Source organism: Polyodon spathula, chromosome 5 (assembly GCF_017654505.1).
Source record: "Polyodon spathula isolate WHYD16114869_AA chromosome 5, ASM1765450v1, whole genome shotgun sequence".
In the NCBI taxonomy this organism is placed as follows: Eukaryota; Metazoa; Chordata; class Actinopteri; order Acipenseriformes; family Polyodontidae; genus Polyodon; species Polyodon spathula.
Genome location: NC_054538.1, coordinates 4362066 through 4376547, shown reverse-complemented (window position 1 = coordinate 4376547; position 14482 = coordinate 4362066). Strand labels below are relative to the sequence as shown.

General features: G+C 39.9%; 1 protein-coding gene across 5 annotated transcripts in view; it reads left to right on the top strand.

Moving 5' to 3' along the window:
• Positions 1–9038: 9038 nt before the first annotated feature.
• LOC121315454 (transcription regulator protein BACH2-like) overlaps positions 9039–14482 on the top strand; it is a 74413-nt gene continuing 68969 nt past the window's right edge. For 2 of the 5 annotated variants that reach the window (XM_041249561.1, XM_041249560.1), the window contains exon 1: positions 9136–9204. The gene's annotated coding sequence lies outside the window, so the exon portion shown is untranslated. Of the gene's footprint in view, positions 9205–14482 lie in introns of all 5 variants that reach the window. The other 3 variants (XM_041249562.1, XM_041249559.1, XM_041249558.1) reach the window with 3 other exon arrangements.

Below are 14482 nucleotides of genomic sequence, written 5' to 3'. Positions count from 1 at the left end.
CATTTAAAAACAGCAGGACAGTAGGGTCTTATTCAGGCAGAGCTGTACATGCACAGTGTGCAGGTGTGTAACAGTGGGGTCTTCACAGGGCAGTGCTGTACATGCCCAATGACTTCCTCAACTGGGTGACATCAGGTTGGAATCATAGGCACAACACTCCGATCTTGTAGGTACAATTTTGTAACAAGCACAACTTTGAAGACCACTATCCACAGAGAATTACGTGTCCATCTTCTTCAATTAATTGCATGCACCAGCTTTCTTTATTAAAAAAATTAATAAAACAGAAAGCAATCCCTTGCAGTTCTATCTCATAGAAACCCATAAAATACAGTATGCCATGCAACAGCCACACAGGGCAAGACTGCAGTCCCTGTATGGCCGGGACAGTCCTGATTTCCTAGCAAATGTCCTGCGTCCCAAAGCACAGGAAGAAAGTCCCGATATTTATTCCTTGAAATTCTTCACGGCTAGGCTAGGGCGTTCGCTTCCCGTGCCATACTGGTTCATTTTTGTAGTTTTCTCTCTTTAGCAGCTGCTGACCCTCATGCACTGCATTGCCTGGCAGGGGACAGGATCTCACTTTATTGACTTATGTCACATCCAGTCATATTGCAGAAGCATATTGTTTCCTCCTGGTTGCTGCAATATGATTTGATGTGTATGATTTTGTGTGCATGTATTTTTATGCATATTACCCACATCCTCCCCAAGAGTGTCCCACTGAACAGTTTCCAAATGTTGGCATGCTGTCCTGAGAGAGAGATTCTGTAGGTATCAGTGGCCTACATATCTCAAAGGCAACACCTTCAAAGCGATGGAGAACAGTCTTCTCTTCAAAGTTCTACCCAATTTTCTTGAAGTAACAAGAAGCCCCTGTCACTGAGGAATGGTCACATATACCTCCAGCATACCAATCAATGGCTGGCCTACACCCCACTGACGTAGGTAAAACAGGTGTTCCTGTTCATGTCTCATCCAATCCCTGTTATGTATTCATTAAAGAAGAAACATCTAATAGTCTATGAAATAATAAAAAAAAATCTTCCATGAATAGAATACAGAATAAGTATATTGCAACATCTTTTTTCCAGATGTCACTAAAATGTCAAAAGCAAAGGGAGATTGAGGACCTGTAATTCTGAACCTAAAGATTATACTCCCACACAGTCTGGGCGGGTATGCCAACCGCAGGCTGTCAACTAGGAAGTCAGTAATGCTGGTAACATTTAATTACTGCTGCATACGTATTCACTTCCATGTCTTTAGCCAAGGGTTTTGTGTTCCCAGGTTCAAAGCTGGAACATTTCACATAAAGAAAAAAGAAAAGCAAACTTTTTTTCAAAAGAACTAATAAAGGTTTATTATGAAGGTCTCACTAGTATATAGAGTAGTCTCCAAGTATAGGAACACCTCCTAAGAGGAGATTTCGACTAAAAGATCAGGCCTTGTGGTGAAACTAATTTTTCCCATTGTAAACGCTCCGTAAACTGGTACAGTTCTGTTTTAACCTGATAACTCACCATCAACAAAGATATATTCAAATGGTTTATTCAGTCTTTTAAAATGTGACTTGTCTTTGCGAGAGTGTCTTCAGGCACACTAATTTGTTTACTAAATCTTTCCAGAACCTCCGTCATAGCATTGCCTCATTTTGTATTACCGATTACCATGAGTGCACCTCATAGCTACAAAATGGCACGTAAACAAACGTCGAAATGCAACGCTGTTTCCCTTTCAATTCGAAGATGGCCACCAAAACATCGTTATTGGACTCTTACGCCTATTGGTAGGTGTCACTGAGCTCTTTCTATCAAAGCTGCCGATAGGACCTCTCCATTCGGTGGCCTCCTTGGTTCCGCCTACCTTCTTCAATCTTTTCTCTTCTCAAGACTGGTTCGGTAAGACCTCTCTGTGTTGCACTGAGCCTTTTTCTTACTGGGGTTGCTGCTGGTTCCCCAGCACTTCATGCTGAAAGCTGGCTACGCCACTTTCCCTCAATCAGTAGCTATTCATTTGTTGCCTTTTTTTCTACTTCTCACTGTTCAGCACCTGCTAGCTCCACGTGTCAGGCTGCTTTTCTTCTGTCTGTCATCTTCTAGTCGACTGCCGGTAAACAGTGTTATTAAGACTGTTTGTGTTTTTCACCCCTTTCTTACTTGGGAAAGCGTGGTCACTCCACGGTTCTGGGCCTGCCTTGTCCCCACTGTCAAGTTAGCCTACCAGCCGCCTGCGGAAAACAGGTCAGGCCTTGTTTTCGTTGTAGCTGCGCGTCCCCGTGCTTGCGCAGAGGACCAGCCATGTACTTCTCACTGAGGCTTGCCTCGTTGTTGAGCTGAGATATATGCACGCTGCGTCGGCCTTCACCACTTGTATAGGCCTTACAATCAAACACACAGTGTGGTCTTCCCCATCTATACTTCTGTAATATTCTATTATTGCAATATTTGTATTATTGTAATGTGATTTACTGTGTTGTACAAAGTCAATTGCCTGCCGCGGCTTTGGCCCTGTCAGGTGTGTGACCACGTGGTCATGGTAGGCACCATTGCATAGCTGCCGCTGGTGTTTGTTAAATAACGTGGTGCATGCTCGACCCGTGCTACTTAGGTACCACAGTGCGCACGGTGCTTATTGACTCGCACAAGCGGTACCCACGGTGCTCAGTGCACAGTATACCGGTGCTGCACAGCACTAATTGCACGCGGTGCACATGATGCTCAGTGTATGCATTGCGCACAGTATCTGTTGCCCTGTGCTTAGTGCACTCAGTGCTCATTATACTCTGTGCTGCAAGGCACTCGGTGCATGTGGTGCACAAGGTACGCTCGGTGTTTGGTGCACGAGGTGCGTACAGTGCTCTGTGCGTAAGGCGTGGTGCTTCAGTAGACGCGGTGCGCACATATCTAGGATTTCAAGGTACTCTGGGCACATGGTGCGCCGTACATGTTGTCGTATGGGGGCATTCTTTGTCCCCCGCAGCGGGCCCCTCCCAGCCACGCCTTCTGACGCCATCAAAGAGCCCCTCCTGGGAGATCCCTTGTGCGCAGGCGTCTGTGTCCATCCGTAGATGGGTGAAGAAGTCCCAGCAGGCATGGAATATTATGGACATGAAAGCTCAGATCAGCTCACATTCCACGAGAGGTGTCACTACATCATGGGCCCTCTTCAGAGGTTCCTTCATGACTGGGATCTGTGATGTGGCTAGCTGGGCTACTCCGCATGGACATTGGCACAGTGGCAGCCTTACCTGACAATTTCCCCTCCTTTTCAGAATTGTCAGCTCTTACCGTCAAGTAAAACATATTTTTTTGTGTTTAATATCCATTCTTTTCACCAGAAGGCTGATTTTAAAACATGATATTTATATGCAATGGAAAGTAGATTGTAGTCCTCTCTGTAAGTCTTCAAGGAAGTTTTTGGTTTGCTATTTATTTTCTTATTTGTGGTGCAACTCTTTGTTTTTGTATAAGAAATAATAGTAGAGCATTTAACAAACATTTTCAAGTAAGACCACATTTTAGATACATTATACACATATGCATAGACTTTCAATACATAAACAAGCTGTTATTATCAGGCTATTACATTTTTAACAATTTTTAAAAACATGAATACTTTAGTTATGTTTATATTAGGCCAGCTATCTGAGTGATTATTAATAACAACATAAATATATTGATGAATGTATTTATATTTATACCTTGTTTAAAAATGTTCATTGATTCAAATGACATCATTAGGAGAACAGCACATCGATTCAACCATTTAATTGCTTAATATAAATAAGATCATAGCCTAATAATCATGAACAACAGGATCTCCCAGATACTTGTAACTTCGTTAACTAGGTACTTCAACATGTAAACAGAATGCTGGGTAAATCACATACAAAAAAGTAGAAAAACACTTTTAAGCACTTCTGTGGCAGGGTAAAGTATTCTCCCTTGTTAAGGGATGAAGTGTGGCCTCTAGACCAGGGGGGGCACCGTGTGTGCTAACTCCCACCTCTCCAAGATGGCGCGGACCTTAAGTCTGGGAGAGATAAAACCGCACCAGGGTGGTGAGACATTGTCGTATTAGCTACATCTGTTCCCTAGGGATAGGTGCAGGACTGATTCAACGGGTGGGGTTAATTGTATATAAGGGGAGTTTGTGGTTGAGGGAGTTAGTTGTGCTGTGGAGGTCAGGATACAGGTATACAGTTGCAAACAAAAGTATTTGGGCAGTTTAAAAAAAAGAGAAAAACCACAAAGAATAAAATAACATATGTCAAAGTATGAAATTAGTTTTGACATGTTATTTTTAATTGTATGCATGTTATGTTTAATTAGTTGTTTTTATTCTAAAGCTGAATCTCTAATTAAAATAATTAAAAATTATACATATCACTTGCTTTGTGGTTTTTCTCTTTTTTTTAACTTATACTTTTATTATGTCTCAATCTTAAAATTCTAGGTGATGCAAACATTTTGGCCATAGCTATATGCAAAATGCATTGCTAACTTGAAATGGTAGAAAGTACTTATTGGCTTCCACATGGAACAGAAGTATAAACACAAAGCCCTATTTAGGCAAGGGGCAAACTTACAGGCCTTTGGACATGTGCTAACTGCTCTATACAGAGCCTCTTACTCTGATCAGTGCTCTTACTGTAGCTCCCTGCTTGTTCTCCTTTTACTGCCAAAAACTCTACCTGAGCCTCAGAGGAAACATGACACAGGGAAGCTTGTGTGAATGGCGGTTGGAATAATCCTTCAGCATTGTTTCAGTAAGAATTTTCTTTTCCCTGTCAGTCGCCTTGGATAAATTAATCTGCCTAATAATAATAATAATAATAATAATAATAATAATAATAATAATAATAATAATAATAATTGTTAATGCTGAATCACTTACGTAATAAAAGTTGCTTCATTTCTTCTTTCACACTAACTGCTGTCTATTAAAACCATCTCATGTACATCTTGCAGGCTGGGCCCAGGCTTGCCTCCCTACACCCTTAGCCAGCATATTCTAGGATGTGTTCTGGCACAGATTTGCTATTGACCGCAAACACTGAATCTCTCAGAGATGAGTCATCTCTCGTTTGAAGTGAAATTCCTTGACCAGCTTTCGTCGGTGTGCAGTTCAGTGAAGAAGTGCGGCTTGTTTTGGTTTTACACCATGGTATTCTGGTTATGACTCATTTGCAGATCACTGTCAGTCTAGGGATTCACAGGGGGTTTAAAGGGTTTCATTTTTTAAGACTTTTAAGCCTTATTCACAAAACTGGAACCCATTTCAAGTTCATTCCTGTTTAATGAATTAAATAGATCTAGACTGTTGTAGACAGTCAGTTTCAGCTTTGCAGTTTTATGAACACAGCCCTCTAATACATAATTAGAATCTACACTCCACACGGCAACAAAAAAACTTTTCATAAAGGATAAAGCATATCACAAGAACATTATAGTATTGATTTTTTTTACAGAAGCTGTTTTGGTAACGTTTACTTGAAGTCAGCCATTAAATCTCTTTTGTAATATTGCACAGTATAACCAGTGTTTATGTTCACCTGTACTTAGCAGTCATTCATATTTCTATTCAGTACAACTGAATGCAGAGGCACCTTCAATAAACAGCCTTAAACACCCCAAAACAATCTAGTCCCTTTGGGGACTGGCTACAACTGTTTTAACTGTGTTATAAATGTGAAGGTTATAAAGGTTCTCAAGAGTCACTATTATTGAGAGCAAAGGTCAAAAGGAGCTTAACATTGTGCCAGGGCGAAGTTGCTGTGCTCAACTAAAATTTGCCATTGATTTGTCAGTTGTGCAATTTTGTATTATTTTGTATTATTTTTTGTTAGCATTTTAGAAATGAAGACATTCCCTGACTTCTGACTGTGCAGCATTCAGGTCCTCTTGTGATCCATTGTTATTGTTTTTGAATTCATTGGTTCAGTCACATCTCTTTTTATAGGGATGTCCTTTGGCAGGCTGCAGATACAGATATACCAATCATGCATTTTTGTAAGCTACAAAACAACACACATAGGACACACTGACAAACAGAAACAGACAAACAGAACCCCAGAATCTTAGTAACAAGACATACAAGACCTTTCAAACAGACCAGATAGACAAACTTTGAGACCCACTTTTAACTTTTTTTTTATGCCAGTTTGTTCCAATGCCTTGATATGTAAGAAAAACACTTCTTTATTTGAATGATCAGATTTCACATCTTGGGCACAGTGAGACTGGCACATTTTCACACTGCTAGTTACACTTTGAAGGCGCTCATTAAGACTGAGTAGATCATTTCCTCTTTAAAGTCACAGCAACTAGTTTAGTTTATTTAAAGTAACACATTGTGTGATGTGTATCTATTGAGCCTTCAGTACAAGTCTACCCAATGTGTGATTCATTTGAGTACATGGGAGTAAATCTGGCATGGTCCATCTGAATTACTCTCCCTGTTTCAGATATGTAGCTTGTTAATATCAAAAAAACTAAGCGTTAGCTTTGATGCTGACATCTAGTGGGATCAATTGTGTTACATGGTATAGTTCATTGATGATACAGAACAAACAATAAAAAATAAGTCGTGCTCACTACCATATCTACTCAGTGGTCAAGTGTTTTTGTAAATATACTGCCGCTGTCACTGTCACATATTCAACAGCTCATGAATGCAGACTTCATATTTACAATGTTTCCAGAAGATAACGACCAAGCCCTTTAAGGCAATGACTTCGCATTCAGTTTATGTGTATTCTATGAATCCCTAGGTCAAGTTCGATTGTAGGCAGTGTACAAGAAAAATGATACCTTCAATTCTTCCTATCCTAAATAATTACCCCACCATATTCCCCTGGGCCTCCACTGTGAATAAGAGCATGTTCTCAGTTCGTCCTCCCTGGTTAAATAGAGAGTTGATATTAGTCCTTGTCAGAAACCCACCACAGCATTCAACACAGCTGGCTGTCTCTGTTGAGGAGGCCGAGGACTGAATGGCTGCAGGAGCTGGGTGAGAGGAGTCTTTACAGTGATCCTGTAACACTTCCCAGAAGCAAGCGGAGATTGAAACCTGAAGCAAAACCTAAACAAAGAAAGACAACTCTCTTTGTCACAGGTATACTGGAGTATACTCTAGAGTAGGCTGGAGCTTCAAGCAGTGCTTTATTGAAATATATTTAAGAGCAGACTGAAATATTAAAACGTCCTAAAGATTTGCACAGGGACGAATATGAGTGAACTAGCTGATTTGATGGATTCGCTTTGCATAAAAAGTGCGCACATTTTCTCAAAATGTTTCTTACCTGATTTGCTCACTTCTATTATTAATTCAAAAGCTGACATTATTAAAATGTTAATTTGTGAATGCACTGGAGAGCCTTCTTCTTCTATTATACTGCTTTCTGTGAACTTGTGCTGAACTTGTAAAACGGCTTCACTGTACATTTCCCAACCACAGGGATTATCAATATTACTCTTTGCTTGGTAACAACAGTCACACAGGAGGTAATCCACATTCTCTAGACCCTGACAGCTCTGTAGTGGCCCGGGAATTTATAATTCAATTCATTGGATGAATAAGCTACTCAGAACAGCAGCTGAATATTTCCTGTAACAAGTTGTTTCTTGCTAGATTTGCTCTGTTTCAATTGTTTTATTCCTGACTGAATATTTCTCTCAACGGTAGCTTAAAACTAAGGGTCCTTTGAGACTGATATGGTATTGAAAAATAATACATGTTCTGAATTACTCACACAGTTATTAAATCAATAAAACATTCTCCTTCCAGAGTAAAATGTGTACAGTTGCAGTTGCTGGAAGTGCAGTCTGAGTCATTTTGAGCTTATTTTGGATAAGCATGGGTATATGGCCTTAACATTAATAATACTGTAAGGATGGAATATTTGGACTCAAAATATCAAATCTTCAAGGTGTTTCTCTGGACTCGACTGACGTGACCTTCTTGATATTTTAGGAATGCAGGTATCCTCGGCACTATAAGAGTGACACCTACATTGGTCTTGAATCTTGTGTGTGTGTGTATGTGTGTGTGTATATATATGTGTGTGTGTGTGTGTGTGTGTGTCTAGTTCCTATAAGAGATAAGGACACATGGTCGAGTCTAGTTGCCAGGGGGGTCCCAGTTCAAACCCAGCTCAGCCTGTGACTCATTGTGTGTGACCCTGAGCAAGTCACTTAACCTCCCTGTGCTCCAGCTAATATCTCTGGTCCACCAAGGGCTTTAAATGACAAGCCGAGGAGTTTAAAAATATTCTAAAATCTGTGAATTTGTATCCAATCACCACAGTCCCTTGGTTCAACTACTGGACCATGTGTACACACACACACACACATACACACACACACACACACACACATGCAAATTACTATTTGTTTGGTACCATATTCTGTTAATAGAACTTTTTCTCCCAAAATTCCTGTTTGTATATTTGCAGTACAGTCATACTATATTGATCCGATACATAAGTAATACATTGATTTTAAAAAAGAAAATAAGTATTCAGTAGGCATTTTTACAACACTGTGAAAGAAAATGTTGGATTTTGTATATTACACACAGCCTGCAAGATACCGCTAACAGTGCTTTAGAAGTGCCTAAAATATGAATGAAATGATTTCATGTGACTACAAGTCCCACATCCCACTGCAGTTTTTTTTTCTCTTTGTGCTCAGCATAGTTTTATAAACCATGGCGCGAGCACTGCTCATAGAGAAATTATCCCGCCGCGTGAGCAGACAGGTTGCGCGCTGTACGTGCTAGCTAGGGCAATTCACCAAAAACGCTGCGGATGATTCTTTGAGTAGGCGTCCAAACGCCCGCGGCAGCAACGCAATCTGTATCGCGTATTGTGTGAATGAGGGAGTGATGACGTCAACGTTCGAATGTCAACAACGTAGCGATTGAGAGTAGGCGTTCCATTAGAGAGTAACAAACAGGAGAGAAGGAGCTGCACGCTGCACGGATCAGCAACACACACTGACATTCACCCAACAAAAACAACGCGAATAACAACAACCAGGCGCTCCTTTACACAACGACATATTCAACCTTGTCCACGAAATACCCACAGCTTTGGGGCTTTGGGAAACTCTGCAAGCAAGTCACCATGTGAAAAAATCTCGTTTGGTAAACAAACAAAAAGGCTGGACTGCAAGAAAAATCAAATCGAAAGTTAAAAAGGTGAGCAGCTGCGTGAACATTTTACGTGTAGTGTTGTGTTTCTTGTTTGTTGTTGGCATTGCACAACGGGTATAGTTACAGAACCGGGGGGTCTTTGAATGGTAATGCTGGTGTACTCGCAGCGCTGAAATCGGAAAACAGATGCTGTAATGCGAAGAAAAACCATGTGGTCTGAATGCTGCCCAGGACCGTGTATTCTTGCCAGCCTCTTCAGCTAAAGGTAGATTAATCAGAGTTAGATTTTATTCTTGCACATCGTGTCCTGTCGTTAGCTGGTATTATTCTTGTAGTTTTTGTTTGTGTGTGTTTTGTATGCAGTCAGAGCCGGGTGGAGGAGGAAGAGGAGGCGGGAGGTCAAGCAGGGCTCACTTCTGTTTTGCGGAGACTGATCTGTCAGTTTTGAAGGGCTTGACCGATCAGATGACCATGGTAAAGGGACAGACACGATCACCCATTCCCGCCCCCTTTCACGACACTCGGCTACCCCCTTCTAATAATAATAATAATAATAATAATAATAATAATAATAATAATAAAATACAGTGTCTTTAATCTTCTTTTAAAATAAAATCTATGGTACTCCAAATTACTCTAGTCTAGACCCAATAAGATGAATAGTGTCAAATGTATGTATTAGGTGAGGAGAACAAAACTGGATAATAATAAAAAATAATATATTTTAAAATAAAACGTTTTATGTGAAAATGTAAGTAACGCCTTGGTGTGATATTCATTCATCGGTTAAAAAGAAAGTCTACCGCTACGAGCAATTACACTACAGTCTCATTAACCGCGCACAAGCAGCAAAATATTTGCTGTGTAAGGCAGGCACCGATGCCCTTATTTGGTTCAACAGCAAATGCAAACTGCGCTTGTCAACCGTAGCAGTCTCTGCAGAGATATTGACGAAACGATGTATTATTATTATTATTATTATTATTATTATTATTTTTGTTTACTAAGGGATATTTATTTTGCCGGATTATAATAGCATTACACGAGCTATTATTGTTATGTAACGCTTGTGGAAAATATGGTTCTGAATATTATTGTGTATTTCCATTTAACCTGACCACAAATAAACGCTGGCTGTACCCTTGTGTGATATAGCATCGTCCCGTCTGCGGTATAGACCCGTGTTCGGTAGAAATGACCCCTTGTTTTAAAATAGAACAGGTCGTGTCACATGCTCTCTTAGATATGCAGCATTGTCGGTAGAGTGAAGTAAACTCGTTGTAGTACTGTAAGATGTGAATGGCTGTATTACCGCGCACAAAACGATCATGCAGCCCCTGTGAATCGTATTGGTTTCTTTGTCCCAAACTCATGAAAATGTCAACTTGACGTAATGCGGCGCCGCGTAGAGAAAATGCGCTTTTCAGAAATGCTTAGAACATACCAATCACCATAGCATTAGGTAATATATTCCAGAAATTTTTATTTATCTGTTTATTATTTATTTATTCTATTCTGTAAGTTTAAATTCTAAAAGTAAAACGGTGTGCCCCGGGGTTTTAGAAACAGTGAAATGTGGAACTATGGTGTTGAACTATTTGCGCTATAATGAAAGGCACTCCTTTGTACAGCTGACATAATGCAGCGAGGGTAAAGTGAAACTTTTTGAATTGGTGTGATATCAAATATTTATAGTCAGACCAACCAATCCAATATTTTTTGAGTAAAGCAATATAAAATCTAAAGATGGTTTGTTTTTGTCTTTTTTTCTGCCTTTAAAGTGCTGTGTAAGGAAATTATATGTAATTCCTCTGGGCAACGATCTGGCTGTCATGAACAAAGCTCAGTGTGAAATCGTGCCCTCCCTTTCTGCACACCAGGCTATTTTTAAATTATAGTGACATGTTTCTAAAAATAATAGCCATTGAAAGCTCTTGGCCTGATTGCAGTAACAGAACGAGCTGGATCTAATGACATGCAGCGCGTATTTACGTGAATGCATTAGCTTTGTCTGCTTTCTTAAACAGATAATACATATTAAAACCGACTGGGTTCTTTGTGTGTTATTCCAGCGACGTGAAGTGGTTTTATGTACTATTACATATTTCATATACTACAATTATGAATCCCACTGAATTGTTTATTGCATGTGTTACACGTGTTTATCTACAAAAAAAATTGTACTGTGTGACCAATGAAAAAAAGACGGAATATATATAATATACAATCTTTAAATAGAACATTTCTAAATACAATTGTATTCTTTTTATCTATAGGTTTTAACTGTATGTTGTTAGCTTTCAGTGTGAAAATGATGCGTTTCTTGAATAGGGTGTGCATCAGGCAACTTGCTGGTGCAGCATAAACGCCATGAATGTAGATTACACTTGCTTTGTTCCAGTGCCTTCAAATTCCACATCTCACACGTTACAGTACCGTAACAGATTTAATGATGATCTGTTCCGTCACTCTTTGTTCACATTGGGACTATTCGCTCATATGTGTTTGTTTTTTGAACGAGTGAAGTCTTAGTGGATTGGGCCCATTGTTTTAGTTTTATGACAGTTAAGGAAGTAGCAGCAATGTAAACAGCAAATCAGTAATACGTTTTCTTCAGACTGATGTCATATTGCATGTAGGGATTGTGTGGAGCCTTTGATATTCAGGTCAATGTTACAGAATACTAAACCAATCTTCTTGCAATAAGAGTAACAATGGTGAGCCAACCTGGATGCACTTTGGTACAAGTTTTCAACAACATCTGCTCTTAGTAGATCATGCAGCCTGTAACATGTCAAGAAACAGTGCAGAGGGTACTGTACACCATGGAGGTGTTCTCTGTGTAAGGCCATGGCAGCAGACAGCAGAAAACACCTGATTCAAGTTTGAAATGTTTTTAAAAAGACTGTAAAAGGGTTTAAAAGGAGCATATCCTTCCAAGTGGTTTTCACACCAACGTGTTTAACATAAAGCTGCTGCCAATGAGAATGGCAACCTCTTCTCACAAAAGACTGCCATTTTCAGAACCTGGCCTCTGACATAGCTCTCCAGCAGCAGAGCAGCAGACTAGCTTGTGGAATGACATGTGAATGAGGAGTGTAGATTGTAGTCCACCGAAAGCATTCATTATAGGGCAGTGGAGCAGAGCGTGAGTCATTAGAGGCTGCTCTTTGTTAGGTCATCTCATTTACGTTAAGATGCTGATTGTTTAGAATGGTCTTGTTCTTCTCAAGAGAATTTTGTTGTTGTTTTTTTGAGACGTGTTCTTTCATGTCACATCTACTTTTGTGTTTTCAGAGAATTCTTAATTAACAGAACACACTTTATTATTTCGTTCCATTTTCCGCCCATAAAACTGCCTGTAGCACCCATTCTCACACACACACAGGGCTTGCTTGCAGTATAGAGAGCAGTATGTTTGCGTAGTCTTAAACCAGGTTGAATCTCTAGGTTAGTTACACATTTAAAGGGTAAGTAGCAGGGTTCTCAAAAACACAGCGTTGCACATCCCCACATGTTGCTCCAACTGTTTAAATAACAAACCTGTCATTTATCTTTTTATTGTTAACATCCTGAGAACTTTTTACACTTAATAACTTTAAAGTCTCATAGCTCTTTTCAAAATATCCGCTCTAGTGTACCCTTAGTGTCAGGATTATTGCCCACATTGTCAAACAGGTAACACGGCAATAGCGATCCATGATGTGGTACAGAACAGACAAGCCAGAGCACTTGTTATGTTTTTTTTATTGCTCTTCCTGCAGTGATTTAGACAACAGATCTCAAACCCCAGTGCACTAGAGCAGCCATTTTAAAAAGAGCTTTGAAACAGACTTTAAAGTTATAAATGTAAAAAGTTGTCAGGATGTTAACAATGAAAATAAAAATGACAGATTGGGGCAGTCATTATGCCAACATGAACACAATCTGATTATTGCAGCTAATGCTATTACATTTCATCAATTTATATATATCCTATTAGTGTGGCCCTGTGCACGGGTACGATATGGCCAGGGTCGCAGATGCTTCACTGGGTTGCTGGTGCTCATTCGGTTTTAATGACCAAGCACAGATAACAAGCCTTTCCGTATTGTTGCGAGTAGTTTCTTGGTAGTTGTAATCAGTTAATTATTTTATTCCTTAAAAATGGCCTTTGGCCCAATTGTTAATTCTGAAAGGTCATTCAGCATTAATCGCACTGCTGTGTGGATTTTGAAAAGCAGGCTTTGCAGGGTGCTGGTTACAGCATAGCCCTTTGCTTCCCAGGCCGAGCAGCTGCTGGCAAGGACGAGCGTCTCGTTAAAGGGTGTGAGACTGTTATTATCAGAGAAAAAACCTGCTTTAATACAGTCTCAATGCAGTGCAGTTGTATTTTTATATAGCTTTTTGAGAGAATCAGCTTTCACTGTTTTGCAATCCAATAAAGCATTTGCAAACAAAAAGGCTTTAAAGTCTGGGTTTAAAAGCGGTCAATGATTGACTGTCCTTCACGGATTCCCCCAGATCAGGAGCCCAGTAGCAAAATGCTATGCCATCACTACAGTCCTGAAACAAAGAGTAGGGACAGTTAAAAATCTTATGTTAGCTGAGCACAGTGCATGTGTCAGCTCCTTCAGACGTCAAGTCTGAGCCAACATTATTATCTTCAAAATCAGTTCTAGAAGATGGGGGGAAAATGACGTTTCTGAAAGATAGGGGGTCAAAGAGGTTGAGTCAGCACTCCGTAATAAAATCATCATGTACAAAACATAGTTATTTAATTCTTACAACGATAGCTGTAGAGAATTAGAAAGATGTGTTAGGAAATAAAAACAGTGTATGTTTGTCTCGGGCGCTGAAAGATTCTTAGCACATCTTATTGTATTATGTTATCGGGCGATTTAAAGAAGCCTGTCCTGTTTGTTTTGAAAGTGAGCCTCAGTAAACAGGAAGTGTGTGGAGGTGTTTCTCTTGCCTCCTCTGCATACAGTGTACCCTGTTTGTGTTTAGCAGGTCGGTGTGTGTGCACTGCTGTTCAGATGAGAGCAATGCCTGTCAGCATTTTCTTACAGAGCTGCTGTTTTACGACTAGCTACTATAACCAGACACTGCCCTTTAACTGCTGTTTGTTACCTGGCTTTTTTAGGCACACTATTAAAGCCTGTATTCTATAGGTTAAAGATTGTGAGCCTGGCATTTATATCCTGGTTTACCACAAACCATAATATTTGTATGCAGAAATGTTTTGCTATCGGTAGTGTTTCCATACGTATGCACAGCACACCTCTCCCTGTTCTGTAGGGATTCACTGCAGTTTGCCACAAACACTGAGGAAGCTGAGAAT